Source organism: Parasteatoda tepidariorum, chromosome 9 (assembly GCF_982258835.1).
Source record: "Parasteatoda tepidariorum strain Cologne lab strain chromosome 9, Ptep-v5.0, whole genome shotgun sequence".
NCBI classification, from domain to species: Eukaryota; Metazoa; Arthropoda; class Arachnida; order Araneae; family Theridiidae; genus Parasteatoda; species Parasteatoda tepidariorum.
The window spans coordinates 38,536,172-38,555,453 of record NC_141763.1 but is presented as its reverse complement, the minus strand read 5'-3'; the positions used below and the strand labels follow the sequence as shown (position 1 = coordinate 38,555,453).

Below are 19,282 nucleotides of genomic sequence, written 5' to 3'. Positions count from 1 at the left end.
CGGTTACACTAAATATTGATGCGTGACTCCAACTTGACAACAACTCATACTAGTTATAAGGAACCTGTTATTATTTATTTCATTAAAACAATGATAATAAAATGGGCAAGAAATGTCATTAGGATGGATGAAGATCGCATCATTAAAATAATCTTTAGTGTTTATTCAATAGATATTTACATAGCTGCTACTTTATGCAGTCGTTGAGAAAGTGGTAATTTAATTATACTTACGATGGAAAATTTGCTTAAAGATCAATCTATATCACCAACACTTTAAAGTATAATTGTCCAACTAATATGTATGTTTGAAGTATTGATCTGTCATAGTAGGTAAAACAATTTAAGATTCAAGTTTTAAAATTAACGATTTATACGTTACTACCTCTAGGAAAACATTTTCTCAACGACCATATAAGTTGGTACTCGTTTTATGCACTATTACACATTTTTGATTGACTCATTTTATCGAAGACAGTATTGGAATATATATTTTGTTTGTTTTATATCATATTTATTTGATAAATTTTGCGTTTACCCCCGGTTTTACTTGCCTGTTAAAACCAAAATTATTCGGTTGCCGTAGTTTGAAAATCATAGTCTTAATAAGAAGAAATGGCGGTCCAAATTTGTAATAATAAGATGGCTTAGAAAAATATATGATGGTACTGCGGACAAAACACTGGAGAACACTTGCAGGTGGAAGAAAAGGCCAGGGCCCACAAAGGCTTTAGAGTCTATAAAGAAGGCATATAAATTTTATAAGCTGGTTTATAATTTACGAAGTTCCTTAAGAGCATACAAATCATGTCACTATTTTTAACTCTAAATGATCTCTGTCTTGATTTATCAAGACAACTACGACATCTAAAATCACTACGAAATATTTTATATGTTTAAGAAAATTACAAAGAAGCTTTAAACCCTGTATTTTTTGTCTCAAAATGTTAAACGAAATAAAATGTATATATTTGAGTGAGTTTGGTGTGTTAAGTTTTTATTTCTTTAAGAAAGTCGTTTTATTAATATGAAATTAATGTTTCTGAGTGCAGTTTCTAAGTAAGCAATTCTTGATCTTAAGAATTATTCGAAGATATCCTAGTAACATTGATCATTCCGAACGGTTATGGCAGAATTCTGACGCAAGATATCCATAAATAAGTATAATATGACATTGGATCAAGTTTTAGTCGAGCTAAACATACTCGTTCTGAATAAATGAAGCATGAAATTGGAAGGAATGGTCGTATATCTATATCTTTTATTTATATCTATACATTAACTTCATTCATCTTTTATATGATTAAATAAGTTTCCTAAAACTAGCTAAAACGATAATTTAGTTATATTTTGATTTTATATATATATATATATATATATATATATATATATATATATATATATATATATATATATATATATATATATATATATATATATATATATATATATATATATATATATATATATATATATATATATATATATATATATTTTTTTTTTTTTTTAAACTCTATCGAGTAACGTAATTTTTAATTTATGTTCAGAATTCATTACTATTACTCAATTAATTAGTTCCATTCATTTCACCGGTGGTTACAAGTCCAAAAAACAATTTCGCCGATAAGTTCGCGCCGAAAAAAAGTTAAACTAAGCACATTTTGAAGATTAAAAAATATGAAACAAAAAAAATTATTTTTAATTTATTCGTAGTGAAACATTATTTCTTAATCTTGCATATAATTTAATTCAAATTTTGAGAAAATGCATTTATTACGCACATGATTCATGAATATAGCCTTACATGCGTTGTTTCCCACATTTAAGAACTTCTGTCATTTTATGAAAGAGAAAACAAATGATCAATTTTAAATTATCATGGATATGTAAGGAATATGTGCTATAATTTTTAATTTCAATTTTAAAAACAAAATTACTTAGAAACAAATCTTTCTGAGTTAAAAGCACAACTTTATTGTAAATACTTTGACAGAGATGGTGGCTCTGTATTAAAATACGTACAGGTCTGGTTACCATATAGGCAGGGATAGCAGTTTTTGAAAAATTACTGCAGAATGATACATTGTAGCCAGGTCTTGTTTTCATACTTTTCAGTAGTTTTTGATACTTTTTGAAATCTAGGAAAACAAATTCAGAAATTACTTTTCTAAATCCCACATTCTATTGCATGGCGTCTTTTGTTTGCTCATCCTTTTGCTGAATGATGCATGGTTTACATCCAAATTTATACCAGGGTATGGTGTTCGAAGTAGTTTTCTTATCGGGAAACCCAAGTCTCCATATCAACAGTACTTTTTTATTTGTGAAGACCAGGTGCTGTTTCAGCTGTCTGTACAATTTAGAATCCTTAAGTATTCCTGAATGAAAATATTTTTAAAATTTTATTTGTATTTGCATAATACATCAATTATAGTTACAAAAAAATGTTACCTGAATCATGCCTTCTTCCTGGGCAAGGGCCCATTAAACAAGAGATTATCCTATCAGGACATAAGATGTCTAAATGCTTGAGACAATGAAATCTCTTATGCCCTGAGTAGTATTGTTCAAGTTCCACTTTGGGCCGGCAAACTGCTCTAGCTGTACCATCTGGTTTAAAATATAACAGGAAAACTATTAAATTCTTGAAATAAAATTAAAATAATTTTTTGAATCTATAATTTCTATAATAATTGATAAACATTTATATTTAAATCGTTGTATTCAGAATCTGCAAGAAAATGAGAAACACAAATTGTTTTCAGTACCTTAATATTTTTATTTCCCAACCCTGAATGTTAATCAGAATATTGAAGGTAACATTTATTTCCACTCTTATAATTATTATTTGATAAAATATTTTAAGATGTCTTAATTTACCTATCCACATCAATTTTCCAATCTAACACCAACATCAGAAATCGCTTTTGCATAATATTCAAGTCTCTTGGGTAAAAAAAAAAATTAGCACTATACTATTATTGATGCCAGTAATGCTCAATTAATTGTTCTAATTGAAACAAAAAAAGTGATTTACGTTTCTAGAAAGCAAATTAAATGGATGAACTAATTCATAGAAGAAACATAAATAATCACCGTAACATTATCGAACCACTTCTAAAATAATTCAAAAGAGAAGACTGGTCGAATACGAAAAAGTAAGTGCTTTACTTATATACTAATTTTATTAAAAATGTGAATGTAAATCGTAAATGCAGCTTATTCTAACTGCTATACATGTTTACTATATGTACTCCTATATTCACTTTAATCAATCTCAGAGTGCAATAATTTTAAAAGAGAATATTACAATACTATGAAAATATTGATTTCATAATAAAAGTAATATTTCTATACTCGTTTAAGCGAGAACAAATAGCCGAGATAAATAAAGTCACCCAACGCATGTCATTAGTTTTGGTTGATAACAACAAGGTTATAACAAATAGGGTTCATAAGAATAATAGCTAGTACAGAAAGAATCGCCAGTTCAGAGAGGAATCAGTAAAAGTATGTTATGTTGGCGATCAACACTTGTCTCACTAATATTATTTCCATATAGCATTAAAACGAAACAAAATATTCCATCGGAGCTTATATATATGCTTGTAATATGAATTTCTGTATATCATTAATAGTTGCAACACATTATTTGAAGTTGAACATCACTTGTAGAACTATTTAGTGGTTGATATTTCGTTCGAGGAAATCATTTTATGATTCCTCGATTCTCAGCTTTCTATCTCGATAAATTTTCCAAGTTTTTCATATTCTTTCACTGATTCATTAGCATTTTAGTACTAGTTATAAAACAAAGTTTTAAAAGTTTAACTTTCATTAAAGTTTTATAATGTGGTGTATGTCCTAAATTAGCAATTTTAAGAAAATAGTACTGAATATTAAAGAAAAAATATTTACTATATGTAAAATAGATATTAAAAGGACAAAAAAATTTCGCTCATTTTTGTTAATTTTTTAATAATATGATAAACAAAGAGTTAATAATCTATATTTTTAACCTTCTGTCATATCTGTTAAAATTAAAAACAGTATTTTATGTCTTGAGTCTTTTATATTTTTTAAAATTTCAACATATATGTTAAGATTTGTATTTTAAGATAAATTTTTAACTCTCTCATTTTTTATATTTATTCATTTTGTTGCGTTTGACATCAAGTCAAGCACAAACTTATAAAACGAAGATCTCGAGAAAAATAAAATTTCAACTGGATAAAATAGTAATTATTTTGAGCCAAAAAGAGAAGAAAAATGTAGCAATAACTATATATATTGGGTTGTTCGGAAAGTAATTTCGTTTTTTTGGGGCGGGGGAGGAAATGAAAGACAATTTTCGTATAATGAATAAATATTTTATTAAATTATGTATTGGCCATTCTGGTCCAACACCTTTTGCCATCTTTCTGGTAGTAGCACGATTCCACGCTCATAAAATGTTTGGTCCTTGCTGGCAAAAAACTGATCCAGGTGATTTCTGACCTCTTCATTTGAAGTAAAGGTTTCATAGACCAAAATTTTTTTCAGTGACCGGAACAAAAATAATCCGAAGGCGCCAGATCTGGAGAATATGGTGGGTGTAGCAGTGTATCCCATTTAAGCTGTAAAAGCTTTTGGCGAGTGACCAAACTTGTATGAGATCTCGCACTATCTTGGTGGAGCACTATACCTTTCCTGTTGATTAATTCTGGCCTTTTCTGCTGAAGTGCATCATTCAGTTTGTCCAGCTGACGACAGTAGACTTCCGAATTCATTGTTGTGTTATCCGGTAAAAGCTCCAAAAAAAAAAAAAAAAAAAAACTATTCCTTTAAAATCCCACCAAATAGACAGCATCACCTTTTTTTGATGGATATTGGCTTTCGAAATGCTTTGAGCCGGTTTATCTTTTTTGCTCCATGATCTCTTGCGTTTGATATTGTTATGGACAACCCATTTTTCGTCCCCAGTAATGATGCGCTTCAAAAATGGATCATTTTCGTGACGTTTGAGAAGCGAATCACAGATTTCAACGCGACGACACAAATTTCTCTCCGTGAGAGCACGGGGAGAACCCATATATCGAGCTTCGATGTTAAACCCAGTCCATTCAAGTGGTCATAAACAGTTGAATTCGATAAATTTAACCTCTCACCAATCTCACGCGTTGTTATTTGCCAATTTGCATCAACTAATGCCTTTATTATGTCTTTATTAGCTTCAACCGGCTTTCCAGAACGTGGCGCATCTTCGACATCAAAATTGCCGGATCGAAATTTTGCAAACCAGTTCTGGCGCAGGCGTACTGTCAACACATCTTCTCCATACACATCGGTAAATTTTTTGTGGCATGAGCAGCATTTTTACCTTTTTTTTAGTAAAAAAGCAAAATATGACGAAAATGCTAATTATTGTTCTCCATATTTAAAAGGGCACCAATCAAAAACAACTGCTCAGAATTAATTGAACTTTTTCACACACAAGTCTTGCTACATCAGCTTTCGAAACATATAATGATAATGCGGCTTAAGTGTGAAGGTGGGTTCGAAAAAATACAATTAAATCCTCCGTCGAAAAAGCGAAATTACTTTCCGGACAACCCGATATAGCAATATATAGCCAGTTGTTTTACTATGGTTTTCAGTTTATAGAAAGACAGAAATAAATTTTTTTTTTTTACCAAACTGTTTAAATCTAGCATTATGCTTATTCAATAATTTTTATTTGCAATAATTTAAAACCATGCATTTTGTCAATAAAGTAATGAAAAAATATTCTACTAAAACTGTTGAAACACTAATGAAATAATTAATACTCTTTTGCCTTTACAGGAAAAATATCCGAAGAAGGAAAAAAAAGCAATCATAAAAAAAAAGCAATACATTTTTTTCATGGTGGAACACTTCAGATATATTTTTTCATCCCTTTAATTTAATATCGCCTTTTAGAAGCTAACTAAAAAAGTAAACGTTTTAAGTAGCTTAATACGTAGGTTAATTGTTGTCAGGAGAGAAAAAAAAATATTGAGATGAATTTACGTAAAAATTTGATAAGAGTACCTATAAAAGGCATAATTTTTTACTCTTTCTTTTCTTATTTTAATGTTTATGGAATAATGGTTATCCTTTAATTTTTTTTCACTCTGAGAATAAGCACTTTTGTTTTGTTACTGAATAGAAGAATTTTTTTTAAAAAAAACTATTATTTACACCAAGATAACTAATAAGAAATGCATACAATAAAAAAAAATTGAGGAGCATTTTATATCGAGGTCGAAATTGGGTTAACATTATCAACAAGGATGTATGATTATGCACAAAAAATATTTCTTTTTCAGATTTTGTGTTACAACGTCTAAAGCTTTTAATTAAAGCTTTTATAAAAAGTCTATTTTAGTTAATATTGAGTTCAAAAATATCATAATAGGAGTTAAATACATTTTAAATGTACATACAATAATATGGAATTTTTAAATTTGACTCATAATTGGAACGATATGGACTACAGCTAAAAAGTACACAGTCATAGTATTTGATAAAACCCTTTCAGCTATGGTATTTAAGAGCAAGTTTTATAATTGTATTATAGTGCAGCTTTTTTTAACGGAATGTATTACGTAAAAGGAATCCAAAATTTGAGACGATGCGATTACGTATTTTATTATATTATACGAGACGTATTTTATTATTGCACCGAGCTTCTCTTAAATAACCAGTACACGAGATCTGCTCCACAACCCTAACTGTCTACGAATTATAGAATTGGGTACTTGTACTTTGAGGTGAAGATTATTGATACCCAGACATGTGACTCATGACCTCAGCGCCAGCTGATCGTTTATAAACTAGATGACGTGTTAAAGTCGAGCTAAGTCTCTCGACATAAGTTAGAACGTTAATTGACGTGAGGTTTATTAAATACAACGCCGTATCACATATCAAATTTGTTAAAATATAATTATTTCTCTTCTACGTCTTACTTAACTTAGGCTTATTATTGGTTTATGTATTTTATTGTTACCATGATATATTTTTGTTTTGTGTACCTGGCAAACTTCGATGTCGGACCTCGAATGTGACATTACGAGTACTGATTACGAATGCGATATGATGGTCAACTGTTCTTCCGGGATTTATATATTCTCATACTCACTTGATTAAACACCGATCGCCATCTATCAGTATAAAATGTTATTATTTATTATTTCATTCACTACAACGACCAAAATTCAAAGCACACTATTTGGGAATGTATATAAATAATTACATAGAAAAAGTCTTTAACTTAACAGCTTAATTGAATTAAATTTTCTCTGATTGTTATTGTACCAATTTATCTTACATAGTACCCTATTCATTGTTACTGAAATCCTGATGTTTTGGACATTACTGTTACCAATTTTAAATTTCCGATGGTGGTAAGCACGCCATTTGATCTTTCATTTGACCACAATTCCGTAATTATGACTATTGAGTCGAGAAAACCTAACCCTAACTCGTAATCCTGCCTGATATTCGAGATTGAGGTAAATATTTACGTTTTGGCTACAAGGTCGGTTAACAGTTAACTTTATTATGTCACTTAATGAAAAATGCACGTCTTGTCTATGACTTAATGCTAAACTTTTTGAAAATAGTCCCTTGTAGGCGATGGTGGTCATACAGGTATAGGTTCTATTATTTCGTGAACAATGACATGCTGATGGCAATGCATTGGACACTGACCGCATTTACTTCTAAGACTCATTGATTTGAATCTTGTTGAGCTTCAAACTGAGCCCTGATTATTACAATGGCAGTTAAGTGCCTTAACCATTTTGCCATCACGGTCCTATCTATTGTCTCATCAGAAACAAAAACTTTAATTACGGTTCTTAACAGCAAATGAGTTATTGTAGCTGTTGTTTATTTACATCGCACTAGAGCTGCACAATAGGGCATTGGTTACGGTCTGGGAAACATCCCTGAGGATGATCCGAAGACAGGTCATCACAATTTTGATCCTCTGCAGATGGGATGGCACTCCCACTTCGGTTGTCCAATGACCTGCACGTGAAGTCGAGCAATTTACGGTAGAACAGTTTAACGAGGACCCATACCGCACACCCTCGGTCTCTACGCAGACTGATCCAAGTGGTCACCCCCCGCACACTGACCACATCCAGTGATGCTTGACTTCGGTGATCCGTTGCAAACCGTGTCTTAATGATTAGTTCACTACGAGACTGAAGAATTAACGAAGAATTAAAAAACTTACATTTTTGATTTCATGGGTGAAATGTCACCCCGATCAATTTTTTGGGCAGCTAACGAAGTGCAGATTAAAAGGGAATTATCTTATGGTAATCGTTTCTTTTCTAACATCATATATGATTACAGGAAATATTAATGTACCAGTAATACATTTCAGGGGTAATAAAATTTAAATTGAATTAAAATTATTAGAATCTCCTACTATAGAAAAACACCTGAAACTTATCAAATTGTGCCATAATGTTTGTACCTATATATACATTTAAATATATTTAAAACATGGTTCTAACAAGCATGAAGTGGGTGGAATGTTTTTAGGAAAGTGTTTAAAACAAAATATGTCTTCCGATAAGTACATTTAGTATCTGAAAATGTAAGATTTATACATTTTACTTTCGCAATGCATGCTAATTTTCGGTACAGTTTTTACTTTCCTTTGAAATTAAAACGTTATAGTAACATTTCCGTTTAGTTAGTTTTAATTTTATGAAGTGACATATAAATAACTCAATTCCAAAAACGATTAGTTGTTTTGTTAATAATGGATAAAATAACTTTTGATTGACAAATCAAAATAATTATATCCTTTTCATTCAAATTTATGCCTTAAGAGAATACTAAATTGTAAAATAATTCGCATCACCCCAAAAGATTAATATCGAGTCATTCCTTAGTTAGACATTCAATGATTCAAAAGGTGAAGTAAATATAGTACTATTTCGAACTTAAATGTATGTAGTCGTGCAGACTTCAGAATAATATGAGATTAAGTAGATTAACAGAGGTAGAACGGTGCTCATCGAAACTCCAGCTAAGCGTGAAATTGGAAGCAATGTTCGTAAGTCAAGAGTTCGAAGTCGACTGCACTTGCGCGTTGGCGTTAAGCTGCTGGAGTTTCTCTGACAATGATAAATTTGACAATTTGTAAGGAAATATACATTATTGCAGCTTTTAGAACTTCAAACACTATTCATGTTTTGGGTAAACGTTGCACAAAATTTAAATGATCTAAAATTTTAAATGAAAACATATCGAGGGAAGCTATTTAATACATTTTCTCTGCGAATTGCATAACCATATATTTTTGGCATTAATTTATGTTTTTGTCTTTGATTGGTTAAAGTGTTTTAAACTTAAAACAATATCCATCTTCCATGAAAACTGAACAGAATATTTAATTTAATATGCATATGTTTGTTAATTGTTTTAACAACTACAAATTAAAAGATATCCTTCACTATAAAAATGCAGATGTTTTGTTTTTGCAATAATTATACATTTTTACAAAAAAAAATTTTTATTATTATTTTTTTGTTGTTTTAGTTTAGTTTAGTTGAATGCTTCAAACCTTAAACAATATCTAAATTTTGTTAAATCCCAAACTGTCCTAAATATTATTCCAAAATAATACTTACAATTAAAATAATAACACGAAATACTATGTCAAATAAGTAATGATATTTTGCGCTCAGTCAACAGTAGTTAACTGTTATGAACTCTAACATCACCAGGTAAGCACATCACAACAATAAAACTGTGTTTGTGTTCCATTTTATGCGGCCATATAGAAAAATGGATCTGTTTGTGGCCTTAAATATTTTCATGTGCAGATTGTAAACTATAAAACGTCTTTTCAATGTGGATAATTAAGAAGAGTGTGAAAACAAATTTTACTATTAAATTTTTGTTCATCATTGCTATTTCACAGAATAACCTTAAGTATCCTATTTCAACCCTTTACCTTAAAGTAAAAAAAAGTTAATAATAATATCTTAAAAATGTTCTAATGATACCATCTTTTAGATTCCTGTCTTCGGGTTTATGAGACGGATAATTCGCTTAATGCTCGTTGCTCAATAGTAAAACCAAAAGGTTTTGCTCCCTTTCATATATAAGGTCGTAGAATATTACAAATTCCTTTATAAAATAGCATTAGTGTTAATAATGCGGGAGTAAAAAGAATGATACTGAAAAAAGAAAGAAAATTCAACATATGATCTTTTTATTTTTAGAATATAAATAAAATAAAAGGAGAAGGATTTTTTTAATACATTAACTGACCTGACCTAAATTAACAACTAAACTTGATCAGTAAACTTTAATTAGTAGACCTGGTTAAAATAGACTACAAACTAAACTTATTAAACGAAATATAAAAAATATAAAAAGAGACTAGCTTTTACTAAATGAGGTAATTTCAAGGAAATAGTCTTAATTTTTAAGTAAAATATAGATAACGTGATGACAATTTAACGTTTCCGATCTTTGATGGTGATTAAGGTAAAATTTGGCTCCTCAAAATTGGCGCATGGGTTGAAGACGGATGTTTAACTACCGAAGGCTAAATTGGACAGTAATTAAATCTCGCCGTCTCTTTTTCATAATTACGCCAAAAACCTTTGGATCTGTTGTACCAGAAAATCATTGTTAAAAATTAATCATTATAACTTTTTTCACTTATTCGCTGAAATGTATTTTAATCCATCTAATTGTATTGTGAAAATTACAATATTTGTCTAAATTTTAATCCTTCCTTTTCTTTGAAAATAAATAATTTTCACCACTTCCCAACAAATGTTTATTCTTTCTAATTTTTATATGTTACCATCTACTGCTTAATATATCTAACTGTTCGTTATTCATGCACCAGAAATAACTAACATTGATTTTTGGCTGATGCACCTAACTTATGAAAAAGTAGAGTATTAATGTTTAATTAGCAGATTAAATGAATTATCTGAACAACGCTTCTAAGTATTATTTTTATTTTTAGAAAGTAATTTTATGTAGATATGAAAGTTTAAAAAGAATTAGGTTTTTTTATTGTATGTGTTAGATATCATGAATTTTGAAAACACGGATGTTTACTTTTCCTTCAATAATCGAACAAGGTACGAAAAAAGTTCTTAAAAGAGGAGTAACAACTCGGCAAAGGCGAAAAATCGAATTTACTTATAATGCCATATCCAATTTTCTTCATTAAAATTAAATTTAGTTTTTTTTTTATTATAATTACGAGCACACTTGGAAAATAAATCAGATTTTTGTGTAGGCGGATTAGAGCAGCTGATTTCTGTTTCAAAATATGTTAATCAAATTCAAGTTATATAAAATAAGAGTAATTAGAATCGGTTTGAAAAATAACTAATTGAAAACGTATAATCTTATTTATTTGATTTTGAAAAATTCTTATTCTCATTAGCTGCTAATTAGAGTTTAATACTTTGGGAACGTATATTTGTATTAAGTTTTTTAAAAATATTCTACTTCTCAATAAACTAATTAAAGTTCATAGGAAAGTTAGGTTGCAATGATTATCACTGTAACGAGGTATTTTGTAAGTATGTAGCAATTACATTTAATTTAAGTAGATGTATATAATAAAAATAAATACATGAAATATATTTTTTACTCTTAAGTGAATTATGAAATTTAAAGAAAAAAAAAGGAACAAGAGTTGAACAATGGTGAAAGCTGATAATAATGAATATAACAAAAAATACTACGAAATAAAATTGCAAAATTAAGAAAAAAAACACTTGCTTAAAAAATGAGAAGTGTAACGATGAAATTTTATTCCAAACTTTTAAGCTATAATTAATAAATAAGTTTTATAAAATGTAATCAGATGTGAGAGGTTTTTAAACTAAATAGGGGTTGTATTGACTAATTACTTTAAAAAGCTAAGCCAAAATTAATACAGAAATCATATTGAAGTTATTGCCTTATTAAACACTAGAAGGACTGAAACTTAGTATATACCTATATTGCCCAAAAGCAGTCAAATTGACTAGATTGTAAAAGAATAAATAATGTGTAAAGAAATTCGTTAAAAATTAAAATTTTTAACATTTTTTTAATATTATTTACAGTTATATAACAAGTTTTTAGTAAATAGTAACAATAAAAAATTATATATTGTACAAAATTCTAAGAAAGTGTGTCATTATGTACATCATTGCTTTCCTAATTGAATTAAAAGTAGTCCAGATGACTTCCTCAGGCAATCCAGTGTTAATTCAGTAAAGTACAAAATAATAGTCCTTAGTGAATTCTAAATTCAATTTAGTTTATTCAATGTTTATTTTTATGCTTTAAATTAGAAAGATGGTTCAATTTTTCGCCTTACGAAGGTTGTAGCAAATTCGTGCCGAATGACGGTTGAACTCATGTTTCTGAGACATGAAACTCTGCCGATTTTCAGATCGGTATCTCGGAACGGAAGCTTAATGTTTGATCAGATCAAAATTCATGAGAATATTTTTATCATAAATTGCGATGTCCTAGTAATTCAAGCCACTAAACCGTCGTGAAGGACTGAGGTTCAATACTCGGCGGTAAAGTCCACCCAACTTTAGATCTACAATTACTAGCTTGCGTGGGCTGTGAAGGCGTTATTGTGCTTAATGCTGGTCATATTGCCCTACTCATGCAGTTAGTTACGAAATTATGAAGCCTGCAAAAAATGTAAATAAGAACACATTGTGAATCCACCGAACAAAATCCATGGTTTATTAGTATTAAGAAGTAGAAGGTCTCTCTGTAATAGTTAATAGAACAAGTAAACTAAAGTTCGTAGAGCAGCGAAAATACTTGAATGAAGCAGAGTTTATGGAACACCTCTCTGCTAAAACAAAGTACACCAGAGTTCGTCATACGTCAAAATAGTTAAACGTTCAACTCAGAGGACACTAACTCAGAACTCACTCAGAAGACACTATTACATTGCCTTGTAGCATAGATGTTCAAAGAAAGCTGCTGGAACAGTACTCCAAGGGATTATCTATCGTTTCCTTCTGAATTTGATTTCACTGTGTATATGACGAATTTCAAAAACGGCACACATAAAAAATACTTATTCCCTAAAAACGTGGAACGACTTTCTAAAGTGTCCATTGCATACCTGCCAACTTTCAGTCCTTTCGAGTATGATTGCAAAGGTATTATTTTCTTTAAACGTTAACCTTATACTGCATGGAAATCTAAGCGCAGCACTTCAAATTAAAAACGATAACTGATGACTTTAAATTTGTAGTATTGTGAAGATGAATATGATCACTCCAAGTAATCACTGTGAGTCTCAGACCTGGTATTTTCAGTTCAAATATGTAAGAGAGAGTCTCATCTAGAATGTCGCTCCTCCATCCAAACTTGTTAATACTCCCACCAGCAGAGTTCCATCACAAGTGACGAATTCTCAACTGCAATATTTTACCTACCACCTATTTTTATAAACAGATGCCAACAAAAAATGTATAAAAATTAACTATTAAACCTTATTTGAAAAAAAAATATATATTGAATGCTGATTTTTTACTTGATGTTAAGGTAGCAGATTTACCCCATGGCGAACCACCGTACTACTACCAGAAACTGAAATAAAATGGTAACAAGAATAAGAAATTTTTTTCTCCCAAATAATAGTTATATTTTTGCAAACACATCAACATATTTAAAAAAAGAATAAAAGTTGGAAATGAAACTAATATTAAATTCTGTCATTTCCGTAATTTTTTCTTTCTTAATGTCATGCAATCGGTTTTATAAGAAGAAAAAACGTAACTCTTTAAATGAACATACTGCATGCATCATACGTTTCTTTAGATGTTCTTACAAATGGTAGTCATAAAGAAATACATAAGGTAAAGTAAATAAATTCGAAGCAGAAAGAACTAGAAAGAAACATTTCGAATGCGAACTCATTTATTTTATGAATTTGTTTCCTAGGAAGATAAGTAGCATCATAGTTCAGTTGCCGAGACAGTTCTCTTTTTGACTCCCTTTTTCAGAGAATATAGTGTTATAAAATGAAACAATTGAAACTCTTAGAATAGGCTATTTTACGGTAATGTTACGACCAAAAAATTTCTCTATTCTCCAAACTCATAATAGTGTTTAAATAAATCCTCTTTTTACCAAATAAATTTTTTTGAAGTGATTCGCGTTCAACGTAGGAAAAACAGTGGTACAATATTCAGTCATGAACTAAATTTCTAACTATTTTAGACTACAAAAGTTTATGAACTTCTCTTTTATTAAAAAAATCAAAATTTAAATATTGTATTGCGGTGAATAAAAATGTATTGATTTTCTTTAAACGTTAATTTTTGTTACAGCCTTATACTTCATGGAAATCAGAACGCAGCACTTTAAATTAACATCGATAACTGAAAACTTTAAATTTTATTTTATTTTATATTTTATAACCATCGTTGATCAGTCGACCCAATTTTATGGGTTTACAACTACTAATGTTCAACTCCGTAGCCTTGTAATTTTGAACCCAATCCAGAAGACAAGGGATCGAGTATTGGGAGGAATTTGCCTTCGTGGAGGACTTTTTGATGGAGCTAACCCGCATTTGCATTACATGGAGAGGAAGACCATGAGAACCTCCCTCGGTTAGCCTGACGGCAAGGGGACTCTACCACTGAGGATAGTTCACGTCAGCACCATGGTCGGTGCAAGACGGATGTGGAATTCGTATCGACTGGGTTTCGAACCCGGTTTGCCTCATTGGAAGGCGAGCGCTCTATCCCCTGTGCCATCGCTGCTCAAGACTTTAAATTTGTAGTATTTTAACACAAAATACTTATTCAAAAAAATTACCTGTGCATAATCAGATCACAATCAAATTGTTCGCTCATCGATCTGGGCCTACCTTTTTTCGAACGTATTCTACACAAATTCATCCTTCAAAACCGATTTCGGTTATTTGTTCCAGATTTAAGAAACAATTTAATTTCTGTATCTAAATTAATTGATAAAGGCTATAAATTAGAATCAGATGAGAATAATAATATTTTGATTTTAATAATAATGATATTGTTTTCAAAACTATGTATGTAAATAACCGTTTACAATTAATATCGAACTTTTTAATGATATAATTTGTGCTGCCTAAATTGAATGCAATGTAGTAAAAAAATTCTGATTTATTAATTGAATATATAGTATAAGTTCTGATATATTAGGTTGGGGAAAAATAAATCCATTTTTTTTTTGGCAGATGGCTGAAGTAATCGATATCTCGTCAAGTATCGATCAAACAATTTCCCGATTTATGCTCGTTAGAATGGTGACTAAAAAAAATTCTTAGCTGTTTCTTTTATTTTTTTGATCCATTCATTCAGTTGTGAGTTACAGGGTTGCTAAAAATGGAAGTCAACAACGATAAATTTCGGTACATTTACAGTTTTTCCTTGATAAAGGCTGAAATGCAAGTCAAGCGGATGATATTGCGAATTGAGTTTATGGTCCTGATACTGTAACAGCCAATTACGTTCAATTTTGGTGGTAACGTCGAGTCCTTTCAGGTATTTTTGATGTTAAAGATGCATCTCACACAGGAAGGTCCGTTAGAAAATGTCGACTAAATCGCGGAAATGATCGAAGTTTACCAGCCTGTTAACAGTCGCAGCATCACCCAGATCAATCATAAAATAATTTTAAATCATTCACCCAAAGCTGGATTCAAAAAGAAGCTTGAGGCTTGTGTGCCATACCAATTAACACATACAAGAAAGAAAAAAATATGTATGGATAGAATTTTCATCTGCGAAACCTTGGCTAAACGACCCATTTCAATTGAAAAAAATCGACCCATTTCTTAAACGGATGGTGACTAGGGATGAGAAATGGGTCACGTGCGGAAACGATTGAGGACAAAGCGCGATGAAGCAGCTTAAACGGTGGCGGTCAAACCAGGACGATGCCAATTTATTTAAATGATCAACGTGATCGTGGTAGCATAATCGGAGTACGTACCAAATTAGTATAGGTTATAAGAATAGGTTATCTGAAACAACATGTTTATTTGGTTTATGATCATGCTTTTTAAACGTGTTACTAAAAAACTAAATTATTTGAAATTAACCGTAATGGTACGAATTCTTTGGGGATAAACTTAAAAACGCCAATATTATAATTGATGCCAATGAAAAATAATTTCGGTAATAGTTACTAACTGGGTACTTGCACATCGAAAAGAAGTGAAGTGATTATGCCCAACCATTTTACTTAAATTAGATTTAACTAGGACTCTTCACCCCCTGCTCGGTGGTGCTCGCCTACCCCCGGAACTGCTTTCGCAGTTCATTTCGGATTGCTTCGCAATCCGATGCTCGCTCATTGGATACGTTCTTAACCTATAGCTTTTGTATACTTTTTTGAACACTGAAGTTCCGAAAACTTTTCACTGTAGAAAATTTTGAACCTGTGCATTTCAATATTAATTTGAACTTGCAAACAGTTCACATATTTTTCTTAATCACACTATTCTAAATTTCAGTTGTTGAGAAAAGTAACTGTTGTAAATTTTGTTTTAAAGTCTTTCCCACCAGAAGGCTAAAACCATGTGTTGTAAAACAATAAGAAATAGTACTGAAAGCCGGATGTAAAACATCGGCTTCGATGAAGATAATTTTGTGAGAATTTTTTTGATAATTCGGTGAGAATTCACCCGATTAGACATATGATATGCTCACTACGTGCTCTTGCGCGCTGAAGCCTATCAATTAAAACGTATTAGCGTTTTATATAATATAGATCAGCCATATCATGCTCACTACGTGCTCTTCCGCGCCGAAGCCTATCAATTAAAAATGAAAACTGTTGCCAACGCGAGAAAAGAAATATCATCGGTTTTATTGATACATACGTATTAGCGTTTTATATAATATAGATAGATTGCATACCCGTAAGCGACGTCACTCTTGTGTGTCTAACCTGATTGGCTTCTGAATTGTCAAATGTCAGGATTTACCTACGCTTATATAACTTGTAGTTATCCAGTTGAAATGAAAATATAAGCTAGGTACTAAACGGAAAAATTAGTGGAAAAATGGTACTAATTCGTTTAAGAGATAGTAAAAAAAATTGGCAAACTATTATTGAAGTCAATGGTACCAATAGATACTATTGAAATAAAAAAAATAAGCTAGGTACTAAAAAGCGAGATCAATGGAGAAAACGTGCTTATTTGCTAAAAAGAGCCGTAAAAAGTCGCCATACTATTATTGATTGTGGTATATTTTAAATGTAGCTTAATTGTGGTATATTTTAAATATCATGAGTTACCTAGATCAACAGCATTATGAAAGATAATACTGAATGCAGCGAATCTTCATATTGATAGCATGAGCTACTTTATAACAATTTTGCTAAGTCTAATAACGTAAAGCCATTGAGAAGAGCAACAAATAATAATAAATAAATAAAAAAAAACTAATGATTATTTGTTATTTGAGTCGGTATTTATCTTACAGTTTTGTGTATGATTTTTTTATGCTATTCCTCAGTACCGAATTATTGATTCTTTTTTTCTCACCCCGTATGAAGCACGGGTATTAAGCTAGCATTGAACTTATAATAAATAAAATTCGGATAAATTATAAAATTTTGTTTCTTTGATTAAATAAAGCTCAAGAATGTTCAGAATGTTACAACAAATTCGTTGAACCAAAGCATTAAAATAAATACGATTTCTTATTTTCAATAATAAATATTGCGTTTAAAAAGAAAAAAAAACTATGGTCTTTAAATTGTAGTGTATTATCACTAAAAAAAGTAAAAAGAAAAAAAAATATACATTCTCTTAAGCTAAAATGATAATTTTTTTGCTCTTTAACTTTCTTCTAATTACAGAAAATGTTTCATAATTATTGTTTTTAATTGTGTTTTGTTTTGTCGCACATGATGAAGACTAATTCAGTTAATCGGTAAAAAGCATTTTTACTTTTAGGGCGATGAATAAATTTGATTACTCTTTCAAGTAGCTTTTTTGTTTTCCGATTTTATGAACGAAAATAAAAACATAAAAATAATGTTATTTGATTATGTAAATGTATTCGCTGAAAGGTCATATAAATTTGCTTAACTACTGCCACGCAATTATCTGTATAAAACTATCGTTCTATATTGAATCAATCAAATTTAAATGAATTACTTTAATTTCATGTCTCTTACTCTTAATTTGAGTAGGTAGTCTAGTCTTTCAGAGATTATTAACTAGTAAGGGTCTTATTTGTTAGAAACGGCTGTATAAAAAAATTACCTTTGCTGAATTTTATTCATTTTAATTTAAAATTTTACATTTACCACAAATGAGTGAATAAAAAATGTTTTACTTAAGTGCTACCTTTAGTTGAGTAATGCGAAAAAAAGCATAATTTTGGTTCATAAAAAAATTAAAATTTAAAGAATAAATTCTTGTCCAGCAAATTTTTTAATAAATAATAGTTATACGCAAGCAAACTATTAGTGCTAACCGAATTATAAAAAATTTAGCACAATTGTAAAATTTCGAACGTTAGCCACTATTGAAACTATCATCGTTTGAAAAGGTAGTTCAACACATGTCGAAATAATGTTTATTTTCTTCCCTATATGGCAACGTTACTTTTAAAAAGTAACGAGTAAAAGTACAAGTATTTTTAAAAAAAGTAACGAGTAAAGAGTACAAGTAAAAGTACAAGTACTAAACAAAAAAAGTAACGATTTAGAAGTTCATTTCTAGGAAATCGAAAATTCAAAGTAACCTAAAATTTTATTGAATAATATTCTTATGTCCTTTAATGTTTTTGCAAAATTGTTGTTATTTATTTAATTATTTTTAATTTTGAAAGTTATGGATATTAATTTATTTTTAAATTCGGAAGAATATTATAATATAATTTTATAATATAATCGTATAATATAATTTAAAAATCAAATATAATTTTAATATCAAACTTTTTAAGGATTTGCACGAAAAAGAAATTTTATCTATTGATTTTAATTTTTAGTTTATTATTTATTTAAATTACCATTGATTTAAAGTTGTTTTAAAATTGTTTTACTTGTTAGAAACGCGTTTTAAAAGCACAAACATAAACAAAGCAAACACGGGGTTTCAGATATCTTTGTGATCTTTGAGCTAGTAAAAAATAATTGAATGTGCAGTATAAGTTGAAACAGAAGGTATTTAAACACGAAGTGAGCTGTGAATGCATATATATTGCACATTAATTTTAGAAATTACAAAAACATCAGCATTTTTT

General features: G+C 29.9%; 1 pseudogene; it reads right to left on the bottom strand.

Moving 5' to 3' along the window:
- Positions 1-1,971: 1,971 nt before the first annotated feature.
- LOC139426798 (uncharacterized) overlaps positions 1,972-19,282 on the bottom strand; it is a 38,229-nt pseudogene continuing 20,918 nt past the window's right edge.